Source organism: Gorilla gorilla, chromosome 6 (genome assembly GCF_029281585.2).
Source record: "Gorilla gorilla gorilla isolate KB3781 chromosome 6, NHGRI_mGorGor1-v2.1_pri, whole genome shotgun sequence".
NCBI classification, from domain to species: Eukaryota; Metazoa; Chordata; class Mammalia; order Primates; family Hominidae; genus Gorilla; species Gorilla gorilla.
In genome coordinates, this window is record NC_073230.2 from 145579540 (window position 1) to 145601428 (window position 21889).

Below are 21889 nucleotides of genomic sequence, written 5' to 3' on the forward strand. Positions count from 1 at the left end.
TGCATCTCAGGGGGTCTGGTATGTCATCTCTTTGTTCTCATTAGTTTCAAAGAACTTCTAGATTTCTGTCTTAATTCCATTGTTTATCCACGTGTCATTCAGGAGCAGATTGTTTAATTTCCATGTAGTTGTGTGGTTTTGAGTGAATTTCTTAATTTTGAGTTCTAATTTGATTATGTTGTTGTCTCAGAGACTTATGATTTCAGTTCTTTGGCATTAGCTTCAAGAGTGTTTTACTTTGTATTATGTGATCAATTTTACAGTAAGTGCTGTGTGGTGATGAGAACAATGTGTAGTCTGTTGAATTTGGGTAGAGTGTTCTGTAGATATCTATCAGGTCCATATGACCCAGAGCTGAGTTCAGATCCTGAACATCTTTGCTAACTTTGTCTCAATGATCTGCCTAATATTGTCAGGGGGGTGTAAAAGACTCTCACTATTCTTGTGTGGCAGTCTAAGTCTCCTTTTAGGTCTCTAAGTACTTGCTTTATGAACCCGGGTACTCCTGTATTGGCTGTATATATATTTAGGATAGTTAGCTCTTCTTGTTGAATTGAACCTTTTACCATTATGTAATGCCCTCCTTTGTCTTTTTTGATCTTTGTTGGTTTAAAGTCTGTTTTGTCAGGAACTAGCATTGCAGTCTCTATTTTTTTTAATTTTCTTGGTAAAATTTCCTTTATCCTTTTATTTTGAGCCTATTTGTGTCTGCAGTTGAGACAGGTCTCTTGAAGACAGCATACCAATGGGTCTTGGCTCTTTACCCAGCTTGCCATTCTGTGTCTTTTAATTGGGGCCCTTAGTCCATTTACATTTAAGGTTATTACCTTAATGCTTGCTAGTACAAAATAGTCTTGATATCTTTTAATGTAAGTTGTTTTTTTTTTAACTCTTTTCCCAGATTGTCTTCAATATTCTTGAATGATTGGATTTCCATGTAAATGGTACAATTAAGGGGTCAATTTTCCCAGTGAAATCTGCTGGGATTTTGGTTGGTATTGCATTGAGTTTATAAATATATTTTAGGACAAAATAATTGAAAATTTTATAATTTTGAGTCTACCAATTCATGACTTAATATAATCCTCCATTTATTTATGGTTTTAAAAAATTTTATCAATAATATCTTGTTGTTTTCCCTGGAGGTGTGTTGGTTAGATTTATTCATAGACATTTGATGTAATTATTATTTCAGATTTTTAGCTTTTTAATTTTCCATTTGTTAGGTGTAGTTTATAGAAACAATTTTAATGGTGACTTTGTCTTTCTGTGACTTAGCAACTCTGCTAAAATTATTTAACTGTAATTGTTTGTCAGTTATTTGAGATGTTCTATGTATAAAAATCTCACTGGCTGCGAAATAATTACATTTCCATTTTCTTCTCTCCAATCATATATTTTATTTTATTTTTTGCCTTATAACACTGGGTTGGGTATCCAGCACAAGGTTAAGTGGAAGTCATGCTAATGAGACATTCTTATCTCATGTTAGATCTGAGAAATTAGGCTTTCAAAATGTCAACATTAAGTATTTTACATATTTTGTAAATTGTTTAAAAACATACCTTTCTATTTCCAGCTTGCTAAGAATATCATGAATGTTCATTTAATTTTATAAACTATATTTTTCTGCACCTATTGAGATAATCATATGCTTTTTCCGTTTATTTCTTTAAAGAAGTTCATTACATGGATTGAGTTTCAAGTGTGAAGTGACATTTTCGTTTTTGAAATCAAGCCAACAAATGTGGTGCTAACACTTACTTAAGTGTTTTTAAAGAATTCACCATTAAAGCCATCTGGGCTTACTTAATTATGAAAAATATTTAAATAATTTCTTAATAAATATTAAATTATCCCTTTTGTCAGCTGTGATAATGTAATTTATGTAAACTTTGTATATTTCATTCAAATTACCACATTTATTAGTAAAAAAATGCTTATGTATTTATTAGTACAAACTATCATATCTTTTTGGTATCTGTAGCTTCTTAAGTAGTGGTGCCTTTATTATTCCTGGTCTTTATAATTTGTCTTCTCCCTCCCACCCCCTGCTCTCTACCTATACAGTATTATTGGAAGTTTAAATTTTAATTGATATTTAAAAAATCGACTTTTGGCTTTGTTGATTTTCTCAATTTTATATCTGCTTTCTATTTCATTGATTTCTGCTTTTGTGTTTATTATTTCCTTCTCTGTTAGATCTAGTTTGCTATTGATTTTGTAGCTTCTTTTCTAATATATGTATTTAATACTATAAATTTTCTTTTTATGTTATATAGGTAAATTGGATGTAACAGGGGTTTGGTGTACAGTTAAAATGTACAGTTAAAATGCTTTAACTGCATTTTACCAGTTTTAGAATGTCATTATTTCATTGTTTTCCTTTCCATTGTGTTTAGTTCACTGACTCCTCAGTAAGTTAGATGTATATTGCTTAATTTCTAAATACTTGAGTTTTTATTCAACTTTATGTTATTGATTTCTAGCTTAAGATTACTGTTAAATAAATGCACATTTTATTATTTCAATTTTCAAAATTTGTTGATTTGCTCAATGACGAAATAACAAGATTAAACAAAACTAAACAAATTTGTTATAATTTCTATGAGATTTTGGAATAGATTACCCTCTAGCTCTTGAATAAAATATTATAGCTAATTAGGTTATATTTAGCAATTAAGTTGTTCAAATATTCTAATCCTTACTTTTTAAAAATCTATTCTTCCTGTTACTGAAAGAGATATGGTAGTATCTGCAGCTATGACTATAGATTTGTTTATTGCTCCTCTTTCTTCTGTCATTTTTGTTAGTATTTCTTCCTTAGAAGTATACTTTCTAAACTAATATGCTTATAATCCCTTTTTTTGCTTACGATTCACATAGTATATAGGTTTTTTGTCTATTGACTTTTAAATCTTTTATATTCTTATATTTAAGATGTGTCTCCTGTAAAAAGCACATATAGTTTTATTTTTTATACAGAATAGTATAGTCCTTTAAGTGGAATATTTAGTCTACTTATGTTAATAAAATTACTAATATAATTGAGTTAAAATCTGTACCTCTGTATTTTTATTTGTCTTGCCAGTTCTTTGTTTTTCTTGATTTCTTTAAAAATTTCCAAGGTCTAGTTTTAATTCTTACTTGACTTAACTAGTTATGTGGCTATAAGCAAATAAAGACTTTCATTTTCTCATGTGTAAATGAAATTATTGGACTAGATAAAAAGACCTCATTCTCTTTCAACTATCTATGGCTATTTGGTTCTGTAAGTCTAGTCAAGATTCTTCTGAGCAAGAAAAAAGAATGGAAAGAAAAATTTAAAATGTTATTATCGTATATATGTCCTTTGTGTAGGTCCATGCAATTCTAAAATATCTTGGTTGTATATAACTGTCTTCAGAGTATATAAAATGATTGCTGTCCAATGGTATATGATATGGTTTGGCTGTGTTCCCACCCTAATCTCATCTTGAATTGTAGCTCCCATAATTCCCATGTGTTGTGGGAGGGCCCTGGTGGGAGATAACTGAATCATAGGGGTGGTTTCCCTCATACTGTTCTTATGGTAGTGAATAAGTCTCACAAGATCTTATGATTTTATAAGGGGTTCCCCCTTTCACTTGGCTCCCATTCTTTCTTGTCTGCCACTATGTAAGACTTGCCTTTCACCTTCTACCATGATTGTGAGGCCTCCCCAGCCACATGGAATTGTGAGTCCATTAAACCTCTTTTCCTTTATAAATTACCCAGTCTTGGGTATGTCTTTATCAGCAGCATGAAAATGGACTAATACAGTGTGTGTGTGTGTGTGTGTGTGTGTGTGTGTGTGTGTGTGTGTGTATCATATATATAACATACATACATATGTAATACAGTATATATAAAATATATATTTTGTAATGTTTTTATGTATTTCTATGGTTCATTGAAAGAATCACAGCTTAATTTAATAGTTAGGACTTTTTGCACTTTGGAAAATGACTTTCCCTATTAACATTGAATAGACTTAGTAAAGACAGTTGTATGTAAACTATTTACTTTATGCCTTCCTTGTTAGGTTTCTCCAGAGTGCGATGCTTTCAAATAAACATAGGTCGTAGTGTCAGGAGGATCTGGATTTAAATTCTAGCTAGGTGAATTGGAAAAGTTATTTAGTATTTCTCTTTTTTAAAAAAATCTCAGGTTCAGGGGTATATATGCAGGTTTGTTATATAGGTAAATTGGATGTAACAGGGGTTTGGTGTACAGATTATTTTACCACTCAGGTAATAAGCCTAGTATGCAATAGGTAGGTTTTCAGTCCTCAGTCTCCTTCCTTCTTCCATCCTTAAGTAGGCCCCAGTGTCTGTTGTTCCCTTCTTTGTGTCCATATAGACTCAGTGTTTGGCTCCCACTTATAAATGAGAATGTGCAGTATTTGGTTTTCTGTTAGTTCACTTGGGAAAGTGTCCTCCAAATCCGTCTATGTTACTGCTCAGGATATGATCTCATTCTTTTTTATAGCCATAGTATTCTATGGTGTATATTTACCATATTTTCTTTTTCCAGTCAACCAGTGATGAGCACTTAGGTTGATTCCATGTTTTTGCTGTTGTGAATAATGTGGTGATGAACATACTTGTGGGTGTGTCTTTAGCACAGACTGATTTGTAATCCTTTGGGTCTATATCCAATATTAGGATTGCTGGATCAAGTGGTAATTCTGCTTTGAGTTATTCGAGACATTGCCAAACTGTTTTGCACAGTGGCTGAACTAATTTACATTCCCCCAGCAGTCAATAAGCATGCTTTTTTTTCTGCAACCTCACCAGCATCTATTATTTTTTGACTTTCTAATAATAGTCATCTGACTGGTATGTGAGGGTATCTCATTGCAGTTTTGATTTGCATTTCTCTAATTATTGGTGGTCTTGAGCACTTTTTTTCATAAGCTCGTTAGCCACATGTATGTCTTCTTTTGAAAATGTCTGTTCGTATCCTATGTACACTTTTTAATGGGGTTGTTTTTTACTTGTAATTTTGTTTAAGTACCTTATAGATTCTGGATATTAGACGTTTGTTGGATATATAGCTTGCAAATATTTTCCTCTATTCTGTAGGTTGTCTGTTTACTCTGCTGATAATTTCTTTGGCTGTGTAGAAGCTCTTTAGGTTAATAGGATTCTATTTGTCAACTTTTGCTTTTGTTGCAAGTGCTTTTGGCATCTTTTTCATGGAAACTTTGCCAGGTCCTATGTCCAGAGTAGTATTTCCTAGGTTATCTTCTAGGGTTTTTATAGTTTTAGGTTTTACATGTAAGTACTTAATCCATTTTGAGTTAATTTTTGTATATGGTGTAAGGAAGTAGTCCAGTTTCAATCTTCTCCATGTGGCTAGCCTTCCAGCATTATTTTATAGGGAGTCCTTTCTCCATTGCTTGTTATTGTTGATTTGTTGAAGATCAGATGGTTGTAGGTGTGTAGCCTTATTTCTGGGCTCTCTATTCTGTTCCACTGGATGATGTGTCTGTTTTTTACCAGTACCATGCTGTTTTGGTTACTGTAGACCTATAATATAGTTTGAAGTCAGGAAACATGATGGCTCCAGCTTTGTTCTTTTTGCTTAGGAAAGCCTTGGTCATTCAGGCTCTTTTTGAGTTCCACATACATTTTAAAATAGTATTTTTAATTGTGCCAAGAATGTCAGTGGTAGTTGGATAGAAATAGAATTGAATCTATAAATTGCTTTTGGCAGTATGGCCATTTTAACAATATTGATTCTTCCAATCCATGAGCATGGACTATTTTTTCATTTGTTTGTGTTATCTCTGATTTCTCTGAGCAGTGTTTTGTAATTCTGGTTGTAGAGATCTTTCACTTCCCTGATTATGTGTATTCCTATGCATTTTATCCTTTTGCTGGCTGTTGTGAATGGAATTGCATTCTTGATTTGACTCTCACCTTGGATATTGTTGTTGGTACATAGGAATGTTACTGGTTTTGGTGCATTGATTTTGTATCCTGAAACTTTGCTGAAGTTGTTTATAAGAAAAAGAGCTTTTGGGTAGAGAGTGTGAAGTTTCTAGACATAGGATTATGTTGTCTGCAAACCAGGATAATTTGACTTCCTTTTTTCCTATTTGCATACCTTTTATTTCTTTCTCTTGCCTGATTGCCCTGGCCAGAACTTCTAGTACCATGTCAAATAGGAATGGTGAGAAAACTTTATCCTGTGCTGGTTTTAGAGTGGAATGCTTCCAGCTTTTGCCCATTCAGTATGGTGTTGTCTATGATTTTGTCATAGATGGCTCTTATTATTTTGAAGTATGTTCCTTGGATGCCTAATTTGTTGAGGGTTCATAACATGAAAGATGTTGAATTTTGTCAAAAGCCTTTCTGCATCTATTGAGATGCATCTTTGAGCCTATGGTTGTCACTGCATGTGAGATGAATCTCTTGAAGCAGCATGCCTTTGGGTCTTGCTTCTTTATCCAGCTTACCACTCTGTGCCTTATAACTGGGGCATTTCCATTTAAGGTTAGTGTTGACATGTATGGATTTGATCCTGTCATGTTGTTAGCTCATTATGCAGTCTGGTTTGTGTGGTTGCTTTATAGTGTCACTGGTCTCTGTACTTAAGTGTATTCAACATCTCTTTAACTCCATTTTCTCAGTAGTAAAATGTCCATCTTAATTAACACTTGGGTAACTATGAGGATTCAGTGGAATGATCCATACAAAGCCTTTATGCAGAATCAGGTACATATTCACAGCTTAATAAATACTAAACTCTCATCATTTCATTTCCTAGAAGCCTAGTTAGTACTGTAATGCATGTGATGTTTAAAAAGCTACTTAACTGGCTTTATGCACACATCTCATTCTTTCAACTTCAAATCTTAATAGTTTTTATTGTGAAAACCACAGATTTATAGGATAAGTTGAATGGGTCATTTTTGTCCAGAGATACATCTTTTTCTCATGAGGGTAAATTATGATTTCTTTCTAGTTATTTTAGCTCTCTACTGCTGTGTAACAAAATATTTCAAAACTTAGTGGCCTAAAGCAACAAAAAAACAGTTTCTGCCAGTCAGGAATCAGTGCTCAGCTTAGCTGAACCTGTGTCTTTGGGTCTCTCCTAAGGCTGCAATCAAAAAGTGTCAGCTTACACTAGAGTCATTTCTGCAGTCAATAAGGGATAGAGCTCCCATCTGAGCTTATAACATGTCTGCTTGGCTGGTTTCAGGTTGTTGCTGATGTTTGGCCAGAGACATTCATTCCTAGGTATGTGGGCCTCTCTGTAGGGGTACTTCACAATGTGTTAGTTTGCTTCCCCCAGAGCAAGGGCAGAGAGATAAAGAGAGAGAGAGAGATGGAGGGTGGGCAGGGTATAGAAGACATAGTCTTTGGGTACCTAATTTTACAAGTGACATCCCATCACTTATACTATGTTCAGTTCATTAGAAGGTAGTCACTAGTTTCAGCCATACTCAAAGGGTACAGATTACACAAGGGAATGGAAATCAGGAGGTGAGGATCACTGAGGCCCATCTTAGAAACTGCCTACCACATCATTGGAATGAAAATTTGAACATTCAAAATGTTAAGTCTTCCATCCTAATTTGGTAAGGGGATTTTCATACCAAATGGGAAATATTTTACATGTTTTCACATAATATTCATCAACTTCATGAATTAAATATTTATTTATTTTTACTATTACACTTTAAGTTCTGGGATACATGTGCAGAATGTGCAGGTTTGTTACATAGGTATACATGTGCCATGTTGGTTTTCTGCACTCATCAACCTGTCATGGACATTAGGTATTTCTCCTAATGCTATCCCTCCCCCAGCTCCCCATCCCCCGACAGGCCCCCATAATCTTCACATTGAAGATTATGGAAGAGTTTGAAAGATCTTAGTAATGTACCTCCTCGAAACAACAAAAAAATTCAAACAAACAACCTCCTGTTTTGACTCCAAAGCCTAGCAGGTTATAAATCAACGGGATTATTATTTTAAGAATAAACAGGCAGTTTTTTCTAGATGACTTTAAATCTTTGAAAAGAAGTGTACCCTGGGCTCTCTGCTTCCCAAGGTTAGGAGGGTAGGACAGTATCTTGCCACACCTGGGCAATTCAACATCTCAACAGCTCCCTATTAATCCAGGAAACAGAATTGTCTCTGAAAAACAGAAGAACTGATTAAAATTTCTGTCTCAATTATTACTTACAACATCTGCTTTGTGCCCTGGGGTCCTCCTTTATCCTTAATGTCTAGAGTTTCAAAGATTTGTTTCTGCACCTGGTATCAGATGAATCCACAACTCTCATCAGAGAAATGTTAAAGTTAATTTATTCCACAGAAAAGCAAAGACACCCTATGCTCCTTAGAGGTAACATTACTGAAAAAGGAGCAGAGACAGGCCTGTTCTTTTGTTCTCTGTTTGTGTAAGGCAAATGGAGAGTTCAGAATGCAGGCATACTTAATTCAAATGAGTCAAAGTATGCTTAAAGGAACTGACATGCAGACAAATAAGGGCATTTAACAAATATTTAACTGTTAATCCTTGTACTTTGCTATGTTTTAGGCACCCAAAAGAGATGTTGAGAATAGATCTGTTCTCAAATCTTTCTGGATGGACACTATCTTTAAATTTTGCAACTCCATTATAAAATCCTGTAGGAATCTTGAAATCTATGACCCAGGACCCTTTATCTAGAAAAATGCACATGCATACAAAATCTAATAAACTTGGGAGGTTTCACAGACCCCTATTAGCCCACAAATGGATTTCCAGCTAAGAAAGCGCTGGGATGAAAAATGGGAATTTATAAAATCAGAAAATGTTTGATAGAAAGGGTATGTATTTGAGGCTTTTGAAACTCCCGTGAGAGATCTCAAATGTTCTTATTTGAGGACAGTATTAGACAGTATTGTAGATAAGGGGAGTACTTCTATTTTAGTAGTTCTCAAACTTTTATATATAAAAGAAACTGAGACGCTTGTTTAAAAATGTAGATTCCTGGGCTCCACCACCAATACTGACTGATGGAAGAGGTCCTAGGCAAGGCTCCAGAATTTGCCTTAGGTGATTCTACTGCAGGTGACCCAGGAACTAACCTTGGAGAAACGCCTTGGAGCAGATTCCACTAACCCATGTGCCGGGGAGAGGCGGGGGCTCTTTCCCACCCAGATGAACCTAGGTCACTGCATCCATCTCTTCCAGGGTCTTTCTTATGTTTTCTGTCCTCCACATGAAGTTATCTCAAAGAAGACCAATATAACTAGAAACTTAAAAATGGTAACAAATAAGAAGTAACATCCGTCATTTATTGGCTACCTGTTAGCACCTAAACTACTAACGTAATCCTTAAAATCTCACAAGATGAATCTTAATAGCCTATTCGATGAATGGTGTAAGTGAGCATTATTACATGTTAATTATTTTTTTCCTGGTTGTAAAGCTCAGAAGTGGCAAAAAGAATTTCCGGGATTCAGAGTAGGGTTGCTGAACTCCAAAAGGCCACTATCTGGGGGGCTATTTTGTGCGTTAATTTAATACATCGCAGAGTCTGGGGCCCTTTCTTTCAGCCCATCATATTTTAAAATGTGGAACCACCAGTCTTTAGTGTGCTTCCTTGTTTAGCACCTGAGATTTTTTATTAAAGTGTCAGTATTATTGGAATTGAAAAAAATAAATTGATTTGGTAATCTGAGATCCAAATTTAGTCCTCATTCTGTTATTTAAAGAAAATGACCATATGGTATTATCTGATGATCCATTTATCATTTGAATCTGCATCATCAAAGTGGATGCTCCATTGAGAAGACATACAACTTCTCAGTTAAGGTATAAATTATCTCTACAATTGGGAGCTCTTTTTTAATGCCCTTACTTAGTGGCTGTTTTTACCAAAATTCCAGGATTTATAAGCCTAACAGTATTTACTAAAACTTCAAATTCCTGGCTGTACCCAGGGCCTACCACATTTAGAATGTCCACGATAGGATTGTTTGAATTTTACTGGCCTGTGAAAAGAGATGTTAGGCTTTCTTGCTTGGTATATTTAATACTAAAAACCATTAGGCTTTGAGACCCATCTGTGGAACCAAAAGGAGCTCTTGGGCAGGCTTTAAAAATGGACTGTGCAATACTTGCTGGGCTCATGCAGGTAAGAGATCTGAGAGAAGGAAGGCCCACAAAAGAAGGATTAATGCAAGTCCATTCATAAAAATATCCTGGCAAATTTAACTCCTGTGTGTGTTGGTGTGTGTGTGTGGGTGAATTATCTATATATCTATGTATCTATCTATTTGACACAGGGTGAGTTTGCAAGCTGGAGATACATGAAGTCCAAGGGCTTAATTTCTGTCTAAAGGCCAGTAGACTCAAGGCTGAGGCAGGGCTGGTGCTTTGGTTTGCATCCAAAGACAGGAAAAAAGCTGATGTCCCAGCCTTAAGGGAGTCAGACAAGAAGAATCCTCTTTTACTCAGAAGAGGATCAGTCTTTTTGTTCCATTCAGGCCGTCAACTGATTGGATGAGGCCCACCCACATTAGGGAGAACAATGTGCTTTACTCACTCTACCAATTTAAATGTTAATCTCATCTAAAACATATTTGGGGAAACACCCAGAATAATGTTTGACCAAATAGCTGGGCATCCCAAGGCACAGTCAAGTTAACACACGCAGTGAAACAGCATGCTTCTGAAGTCTGCTACCAAAGAAAAGGGAAACTCTGCAGACACAGGAATAAGACACAAGAAGAGGAGGGAAACTATAGGGGGACAAGGATGAAGATGAAGTGTCCTGCAACTCTGACCAGCTTTCTGAATAAGACAGACATAAAATGCAAACAAGTGGTTGTGGCCAACATGCCATATTTGTTGTCACACAGCAACTGAGATCTGTTATCTCAAGGGCTTACTAACACGAGAATCTAGAATTAAGCAGAATGAGCCACCAGTACCCAGGAGGACTTTCACCATGCAGAAGCAGGGAGATCTCTCATTACGGACTCTCCCTTGTAGCAAAGGGTGGGGGCCACTACATTTGCTCAGGTTCCTTTCTCAGGTTTAGTAATCTGATAAGTCTTTCCACCTTGCTAGCAGTGAATAAAAGAGACCAAGACTGGAGTTAGAACAATTTACACCTCATAGGAGTGAAGAGTGGAGAAATAACTCCAAGGCATTCTATGCAGACATCCTTGGTTTTGTTAGTGATTTGGCTTTTTGCTATGATTATTTTAATCTATTTTGATAATCATAATAACAATAATAATACAGTACATTGCATCTCTTTTTAATTATATTACTCTAAGTAATTAGTATTATCCACTCTTAAAATGTCTCTTAATTTCAAAAGCACATTCAAATCAAATCTAAATCAATCTCTCTCTCTTTCTTACACACATACACCAGCCCCTCCCACACACAAAGTCATATACGCACACCACAGATAGATGACACAAAGTCTGTCTGGATTTACTGCTTATCATTAATGTAGTTCTTATCAGAGTCTGCACATATTTTTTTCAAGAACATTGGCCTCTTTAGGGAGGAGGTTGGAACTAGGTGGGCTGCTTTCAAAATTTGCTTACTTGAAGAACCAAGAAAGCAGAAGTCAGAATGGGATTTCACAGCTAAGGCATACAGTTTTGAGTAGTACTGGTTCTTTTTAAGTTAAGTTTTTCATTCATATGTAGTTTTAGAGATATACCTCCTGAAAATATATAAAACATTAGACTTATGTCTGTCATAAATGCCCGTCAAGAGTAAATATAACTATGCTTGGCAGGAGAGGTAGCAGCACTCAATCAGCAAGGCATTTGCAACTAGGTGGGGGCTTCTGTATAATTCCGATGCTGTACTCCTGGGATAATTTTGAGTATCCCTATCCTATCTCTGGACCTAAAATTTTTATGTTATATAGAAATATATCCCTCTCTGGCAAAACCACAGCCAATGGATTTGATAGGAGTAATGCTCTTCAGAACTCCCCATTTACCTTTCAGGCTTATGTGGTGGTTGGGATTGGAGTAGGCCCAACAGAAAGCAATCAGCCATATAGACTGCCTTCTCAGAAACGTCACTAATGACTAATCAATGAATTTGCCATCAGTCTATTACTTTATCTCTCTGGAGTTTGCTCGTCTGACTTATAAATTCTAAATTATCTCTAAAGTTCCTTCCAGTTTTGTAATCAAAGGTTTATTCTTGCAATGTCCCCTCTGTTTTAACTTCTTGGGACCATCCAGAACCTCCTAGAGAGAATTTCAAGAGTCTTCAGAATTTGGTGGCTTCCCCAGGATCTAGAATGATGTGGAGCTTACCATCCTTGGTAAAAATGCTAACTTCCTTTTAGGGAATACCACAGCTGTATAGGTTTTGCCTTCTGCATTGTATATTGTTATGCCCCAGAGTTTTTTTGTTTTTGTTTTCTTAATCTAAGGTTTTGAGTTTATTAGGTGGCCCTTGAATAAGGGGAGCTGGGAAGGCAGATAACACATGGATTGAGATATATAAGCCATAGGAAATAGTGATGGTAGAGGGTGAACAGCTGAAAGAACAGACACAATGGGCCTAGCAAATGTCTCAACTGCACCAAACCACCTGCTGGATTCCAACACAGATCTTTTAAAACCTAGTTGGGGGTAGAGTGGGAGCAATCTGCATTTTAAGTAAATTTGCAAAATGTATCTTCAGCACATTGATCTTTGAGAATTATCATATAAGAGTGTAGGAATCATAGAATTCAAACATTGGGAAGCAAGAAAAAAAGTGCCAAATGGGATAAAATAAATAAGAATTAAAAATAAAGCAAGCACAACTTAGGCTCTGCTTATTTGGGAAAATTTTATCACCTTTCAGGACTCACACTATCTTTTGCTGGGCTTCTCTACCTAATCAATCCTCATGGCTGGCGTAGAAAGCATCTAATGGTCTATTGTGTTGTTGTGCTACCTATTGTGTTACTTGTTTTAAAATTCCTCTCCCCTGTGAGTTTGTCAAAAAGTTCTGGCAGGAAAAAGAAAATCAGTGCAGCTGCCTGTTAACTTTGGTAGGACAAGAATAGTTCCTAAACTCTTATGTCTTTGATTTAGAATTCCATTTAACCAAATTATTCACCAACTTAAGGCAGTTGTTGATTGCGGGGAAAGTATACCTTGCATGTTTGTTAGTTACAACCCTATTCAGGGCCTCATCAACCACCCGAAAGGAATACAACACGTGCCTTCTTAAGAAAAGTTAAAAATATTTCAACATTTGATTCCTTCCTCCTTGAGGATCTTTCTTAAATCAGAGAAAGGCTGGCTGAATCCCAGGTGCAGATTACCATTCTTGCTTCCATTATTTTTAACCTGACCTCAGAGCCTACAAAAGCTGCCAAGTGGTTTGAGGATGGCTATAAAGGCCACATCCAAGTGGCTATGAAGTTAGGTGTAGCAAGCAGGCGAGATGGGCCAGTGGCACCAGGCGGGGCTTCTATTAGTCTTGTAGGTAGTGAATGATTTGGGGTCTGCTGCTCTTTGGGCTGTTCATGCCTTGAGTTCTGCTCCCTCCAAATATGTGGTTAGAGACAGTAAGACCACTATGAGTCTTCTTCTGCCCCTTCTCTTTCTTGTGACCCTTAGGGTACTCCACTTTCTAGGGCTTCCTCTTCATAATTTCCTGTTAAAGTGCTATGTTGGAAAGGCAAGAAGGTGGTAACTATTCAGAGAGAGTTATTTAGGAAAGGGCAGCTGGTAAATCCTTCCTGTTTGAGTGTCTGCCCAGCTGGCTGCCAATACAACTATTTAGATTCAGTAAGCAATGCATTCATGAAGTTGAGCTTCATGAATATGGCAGTATAAGATGGGTGAGACTTCTCATTAGGTGCTTTTAAGATGCCACAGTTTGAGTAGGAGACTAATAGAAGGGGACACTGGGGTATAGGTGGAAAGCAGAGGTCTTTTTTTTTTTTTTTAAGGCTGGTTTTACTAGTTGCTTCTAAAATTCATTGAGAGGTTGATCAAAATACCCAACCATTGTCAACTTAAAATCATGAGATCTAGACATTTGGAAAGGAGAATCTTATTCTTATAATGGCTTGCAACCTGAAGGCTGGGAAGTGGAGCAGTTGCTTCACAAAAGGAGGAGTGGGACAGGAGGCTTATGCTAAGTAGCTTGGCTAAACATACATATTTAATAGGTTATAGCAGAACCTGTGAATATTCAGGGTGGGGGGGGGCGGCATTGCACACATGCATGGTGTGTTAGTCCATTTTCACGCTGCTGATAAAGACATACCCGAGGCTGGGTAATTTATAAAGAAAAAGAGATTTAATGGACTCATAGTTCCACATGGCTAGAGAGGCCTCACAATCATGATGGAAGGTGAAAAGCATGTCTTACATGGTGGCAGTCCAGAGACAGAAGGAGAGCCAAGCAAAAGGGGTTTCCTCTTACAAAATCATTAGCTCTTATGACACTTATTCACTACCACGAGAACACTATGGGGGAAACTGCCCCCATGATTCCATGATCTCCCACTAGGTCCCTCCAAAAACATATGAGAATTGTGGGAGCTACAATTCAAGATGAGATTTGGGTGGGGACACAGCCAAACCATATCACATGTTAAGGAAACATGTATGTAACATATGTCCCATGTTCACTTTGGGGTGGAGATTTAACATTAAAATGCAGTAAAATTGGGCCCTATACATCAAAAAGTGAAACATAGGATGCAAGGGCACTTAGTAAGCTGCCTCTGTAAACTGGCCAGAACCAATCCCTGGTTGGTGGCCATTTATTAGGAAGGAATGCTTTGTGCTGAGTTGTCATGTTGAAACCACAATAAAGGAGGGGAATCTGGCCACAGCATGAGGTGGTTGGTTGAAATCAGTGGAAGTGTCTGTCTTCCTTTCTTTGTTTTCTAGGGCTGGTTTCTGTTAATGCTTTGGAAAAAAATCTGGTAGTGGTTGGTGAGGAAGAGGATGTGCTGAGGTGTGATCAGTCTCCCTTATTGCAGGGAAACAGTTTTTAAGTTTTTTTGGAGTCTCCTTAGCCAAAAGGGGTTTGCTCAGTCAATTATAGGGGGTAGGATTTTATTTTTATTTCACACCACCTTACTCTCATCACCTATCAAATCAACTTCTTTAGGGGTCTTTGTGCAAAAGCTAATGTAAAATACATTGTTGACACTCATCAACTCTCATTCTTGGGATGTTTCTAGGCGAGACGGCTTATGTTGTTGAAACAAGCAACAAAAATGAAGTGACTTCATGGGGTTCTGGGATTATCTTTTGCTACAAAGGAAGCAGATAGACCTTACTTAAGAATTGAGACTAGATTTGCCAAGCATACTAAGCCATTTTTTCCTTTTGTGTGTTTGGAAATACAAGTCATCCCATGGTGACCTATAATCATAATATTTTAACCAAAGTGGAAGATATGAATTCTTCTCCTGCCTCTGTCAGCATCATTTTAGGTGGTCTGACTATCGTCTGGCTCCTATAATTTTTCTTTAAATGGTGCAGAATGTTGTGGGTAACATTCATGTTGCTTCATTTTAATGTTTTCTACCTTGAAAAAGAGTCAATTATCTTATTAAGCCAGATGAAGCTATTAAAAGTAATCATTTCTATAAGCTTAATATAATTATGAGGACAACTGCCAACAGGATAAAGTGTGGGATGCAATGTACTAACAACTTCTCTCAGCTTTTTTAAGGTAAATCCTATCATTCACCATGTTATTATAGGTGAGGGAACAGGTGTAGAGAGTTTGAGTAGTTTGAGGCCATACAACTAATAAATAGCAATATTAAGAGTAAAATGTAGATTTATCTTAATGCATATCCTTAACTTTGGATCTATGTCACAGTTGTTTTCCATGGGTCTTTGGAGAAACCAGTCTAGAATGCAAATTTCATATGGCATTAACATGTCAATACCAGTTAGCTACATGTAAGGCTTCTTAAGTCTTAAGGGATGGTGGAAAATGCCACAAAAAGTATTGCCACAGTGTGCTAGCTCTGTTTTCTAGAAGTCATCCTAGAAAAGTGAGAAATATTTATCTGACTGCATCTAGATGACTCCTGACACGTTGCTGTATGCCACAATTCTGTACTACAACACATTGCCTGCCAACAGCTTTAGGATCCTGAGAACTAATCTGCCTGTCATTCCAATGAAATGTTTTTATTTCAGGTAAGGTGTCTCATGGCTGCTACTGCCCTGCCATGCCACCAAACTTTACCATCCTCAGCTGGTTTATCATTAATGCCTCCTTTAGGAGAAGCAATGTGAACAGCAAAGCTGGCCAACCTACCAAATTAGTTCTACTCTTTTTCTTTCAGCAGAGACTGGAGTTCACCATCAGCTTGATGACAGGTAGGTGGAAGCACAAGTAAATTAGAAGCTACCTCTTACCCCTGTTGCTGTATGGGGGTGTCTCCACAGGGATTCTTATAGTGCTGAGAGAGATTCTAGATTCCCACTTGCAGATGTATTTCCATTCAAGCAGATGTCCACACTGGGTGTCATATTGTTCTAAGGCTTTTCTTCATTGATACTTGTGTAGCCACACTAACTCCAAATGCAGAATCTACTCCTTCACATGTCCTTATTGATTTTAATGGGTAAGTTACATGATGTTCTCATGTCAATTCCCAACTACAAAGCAACTCACTAACCAGTGCTCTTTAAATACCTAGTTACTTGGTGAATGGTCATCAGAAGTTGCTGTGTCTGCCTTCATATCACCAAGGCTCAAATCAGACAGACATCCTTCAGTTCAGAGTTGGTGCTTTTAGATTTTTCTGGTTACAGTCACAATCTGCTAAGTTACTTTTTTTGCTCCTCTCTGACTATCTAACATTAGTATGCTAAACATAAGAGTCGAATCTAAGTTTCAACTCTTAATTATTTTGTAGATCTATATTACATGTCATCTGAAGGCTGCTGAAGCATCAGCTGAGCCAGATTCTTCAAACATGACCTACTCTTTTAATGGATGAAACAATTTGTCAGTATAGCAGTAGAAGCATTCATAGATTTTGATGTGAATGCCAATGGTGTTAGATGTAAACTACTATGACCAGGCAGAGGTAAATTCACCAAAAATGCTGAGTTTAGAGAGGGGCAGTAGCCTTTTGAGACTGCACAGAATAAGTTAGGTTATTCCCAGATATTAGGGCAGGCAGAGAAAGAATAAAGCCATAGTTGGTTACGATACAGTTTAGCTAATTTTTTAACAGCTGTGTCAAGGAACTAAGCATTTTACTATGGTTTTAATTTAAGAGGTACTCCTTTTTCTATATACAGGTAATCAGAAGTCATTAAAAATGGCAGAGAGAGCTGTCAAATTAGGATTTTAATCAGATCCAAAACCATATTCTTTCCTAATTAAAGAATCTAGGGGAGTTCTCAAACTTGGCTGCAAGTTAGATCATCTGGGAAGCTCTTAAAAATTCTAGTATCCAGGCCCTAACCAAGAACAATTAAGTCATGAACTAGATTGTACAGAACTCACATATCAGTAACGCTGAAACTTCCCAGGTGATTCCAATGTGCATCTATGGTCGGGAAACTGGTCTGAAATAAATACTATTAACAGTTTAAGGAAAGGTTAAATTAGCATCTACTGCTTTGTCCATTAAATAATACCTTACTCACTAGTATGAAGCTTTGAAAAAATAATCAAAACTAGTTAGTATAGTATCTCAATGTATCAGCAAGTCTGCCACATTACAGGCAATATCTGACACCTGTATTACAGGTGACTTGAGTAACCTGGACAGCTCCAGTTTAACTTTATTACAAGTTACTTAAAAGTTATCAGAAACTTTGTTTCTTTAGTGCTCAAAGTTAGGCTTCAATAATTACTCCAAAAAGGTTACCTTCAAGGTGTAAAAACACCAATTCAGTAGAAGATTAAAGTGGGTTAGCTCTAATAGGAGCAGAATAGTGAATATGAATAGAATCTCAGACTGCTTTCTCCAACTTACTCTGAAGGATTCTTCTTTAACTACTATGGCTTATGCAGAGCTAAACCCCTATATTTCTAGTTTGAACTTAGTTTGCTGCCCTCCCCCTGATTATGCACTGAACCGTACAATCAACTGATTGTCTTGTGTTCACCATGAAAACAATGCAACTAGGGATTTAGTTTAATTCAGAGGAACTTGATGCTCTTCTAAGTAACATTTGGAACACTTCAGAGCTCTCTTTAATGTATCTTTTTGATCATTCTTGCCTTTTGAGATAAATATAACTCAATGTTTATTCAAATATGATGCTCCTTTTATTCTGTTAAGATGAGGAATAGTGGTTTTTCATACTAAATTTCTTTTCTCCCCTCTTATCCCATACTTTCATTTATTTTTACCCTGACCTAAACATTTCATATAAATTTAGTTTATTTGCTCCTTTAAGAAACTATTAATTGAATCAAACTGACCATAATGTGAGGCTAGTTTCCTAAAACTTGCATATAGAAACTGCTTGCTTAGGAATTTGATTTCATAAAATATAAAATAACCATTCAAATGGCTAACATCATTCCCATATTCCAATTGTGTTATTACAATTTTCTGTCACCTCAGTGAACGTACTAGATGAGTATTGTCATAGTAGACTATCTGCTGGAAGTCTATTAAGGATTAGATCCTTTTGCTGTCATCTTGTAGGTGGTCTCTTCTAGAAGGTAACATTGACATCTGTAATTGCTGTGAGACCCATATCTGTGGAAAGTTATATTTCTCCCCAAATCTGGCCTGAAGCCACTGGGAGAAAGATGAGTGGTCAGACAGGCTAGGGATCTTATGTCAATCAGCAAGGATGTGGGAGCTCATACGCCAATGTCTCTCAATTTTTTTTTTCTTGATCATTCCCTTACCAAGACACATCAAATTCTCCCTAAGAAGAAAAGTTAAACACTAAGGAATCAGATATTGTCAGGTATGGTCCTTGGAGGGTTACAATCATTATAATATCTAAGACTTTTGCCCCCAAGAACCAATTTTGGTCATGATATTCTATCTATTGAAAATTCACTCTCTAAGCTGAGGATGGCTGGAGCTATATTCTATTAAAGGGATCATCTGATGTGTCTTATTACCAAATTCAGGAAGCTCTAGGAGAGAGATGGAGGTGATTGTGTCAGTTGGACCACTCTTCATCACTGATTTGGCTCAAGACATCAGCAATATTGGTGGCCAAATGGAACTAGCTTTGTCCCAAGATATAATTGACCCTCATACGTAAATAACAAAGATTCTAAGTATCTGGCATTAATATTCTATTTTTTACCCTAAGTAAGAAGAAGAAACCATAAACCATGCTGCCATTGACTTTTGGAGCTGGAACTATAAATATTGCTGTTTTCTCTACAGCATTACTATACAGAAGACTGCAGAAAGTTGAAATAGATTTATTACCATCATAAGAAACTGATGTACATGATCAGGGACAGTTCTGTGTTTCACTGCTTTGAGACTTTTTAAAACCAGAAGAGAAACAAAACCATAATGGATTACAAGAATTCTGGACTACAGGGAATTTCATCTGCACCGATACCACAATTCTTGCTGTAGTGTCAACAATTCACATTTTAGCTAGAATAAGTTTTTCCCTCCTGGTATTTTATCTCCTCCCCTTACCCTTAGTCGGTTTTTGCCTCCAGTAAACTTGTTTTCATTGGAAGCTTCTGGGTCTTAGTGTTCTCCCTACCCCAGTTACCCTCCAAATCTTAGGTTCTTTAGCTCTAATCTACTGCCTCCTGGAGATGTAGGACTATGTAAGGCTGAGTTGGCTTTTTGTGGGTGTAAGTATTTAAGGATACAGGTTACAGACACAATACATTGTTCCTGATTTCCTTAGACTGGGAGAGACATGATCTTTATTTTCTAGTTATCTCAGTTTGGATGGGATTCATCAAGACTCCTTTGTACTGATTTTAAAGCTCAGTGCTAGGGCCTTTATTTCTCTGACTACCATGTATTGGCCCAGAGATTGTGGTCCCCCTAGCCATGACGTCTTAAGTGTTGAGAAAAGTAAGGAATGGGAAATGATAGAAAGCAGGACATCGGAATCATCTGATGAACTTTTTCCAAGTAACATCTCCATCTGCCACACTCATGCCCGGAACTGTCTGTCAAAACAAAGGTAATTAAATAAACAAACAATAAACAATTTGACCAAAGGCAAAAAGAAACAATGCTGATATTTTTCTCATGTTTAGCGATGAATTTTTAAATTGAGTTATAGGAAAATGTTCATTGCCTTTTAAAATCCTAGCATTGAGAAGGAAACATTGAGCTCTGTAATCCACAAATACTTAGGTTAGCTAACTACCTTAGGTTTAAGCCTCATTATTGGGAGAGAAGAGAAATGGGTTTTCTTAACTACAGCTCTTTTGCAGAATAGCATGAATCTGGTTCTGGTGATAGTCTTGGTTTATGCTCTCCTGGGGAAAGGAGATAAGCCACTGTCCCTTCTACAGCATAGCCAGAACTCACATACAAATTCTTGGAAGAGGCAGGATAACTGGGTATAAGTTTTCTTAAACGACTCTGTAAAGAAAATGCAGGAAAGGCAAATTCATTTGTTTCTGCTGAACAGGAAGTTGGCTTCTAAATAGTAGCACTCTGTGTGTTATGTAATTTTCATTGGCCATTTCTAGATTTGACACCTCAATGATTTCTCAGAGCAGAACAATAAACTCATTTTAATGCAAACAGCATTACTTTTTCAAACAAGGCCATAGTTCATTTCTAGATTCAGCTCACAATTATAGCGGTAGGTCACAAGCAAAAGCTGTTTAGTTGCTAGAAATATCCATTAGAGAATGAGTAATTGACCAGAAATGAAGACCAAAAGAAAAAAAAAAGGAAAAAAAGAAAAATAGAAGAACCGAGACCAAACAACTCCTTTCAATTTCTATCTGATTCTTGCTTAAGTATTAGGAAAAGATTAAGACGCCAGAAATATTGGAGGTGACTCTCAAACATTAGCTTACATTGGAAAAATCATGCAGAGGGCTGCTGAAACTCAGATTATTAGGTTCCATCCCCAGAGATGCTAATTTAAAATATGGGGTGCAGCCTGTGAACTTCATTTCTAAGAAGTTCCCAGATGATGTTCATGTTGCTGTTATTGTGATTACACTGGGAGAACCACCGCTTTAAAGAGCTACAGCTGTGTTGGGGCCTGATCGTAATAAGAACATTGGTCACACCTGTTGAAGACAGTGTTTGCTAAAATTTTCTCATGACAGTTATTGCTGTGTAGGAATTACTGCAACAACACATCCTTTCTATTCATCTTGTAATGAGACACATTTTTCCCTTTAACTGTAGCTCAGAACTCTCTTAGTTGTTGATGTGGTCGTGGGATGTGAGATATATTAATAGAAGTAACTTCCCATTTCCAGTTCTTATTTTCATACAAAAGTTCTAAATTTGACTCTTTTTTCCCATCCTGTTACCTTCTGAATATAATGATACTTAGGCTCTTTGGTGCCTTCTCTGTTGAAGCAAGCGAGCATGTCCCCATAGATTTTTCTTACTTTGTAGCCTCTTGATGATATCTTCAATAAAATACCTTCTCATCCCCTTAAAACTCTAACACCCTTCATTCTCAAAGGTGTGTATTCTGTGAATTAATTAGTGACTTCTTAATGCAGTGTTTGCCATCCTGCTGTCTGAATTCCTAACACAGTAGTATCTAGACATGTTTGTTGGCAACTTCACTTCAAAATTCCAGAGCTGCATCACTTATTTACTTTAAATAGCCTAAAACCTAACATTTAACTGTTGATTACAGCACAACTATTGAAGACACAACACAACTACTTATGACAACTGAACTGGACACTTAGCACCCCCCATCCCTTTCCTGCCATATCAGGTAAA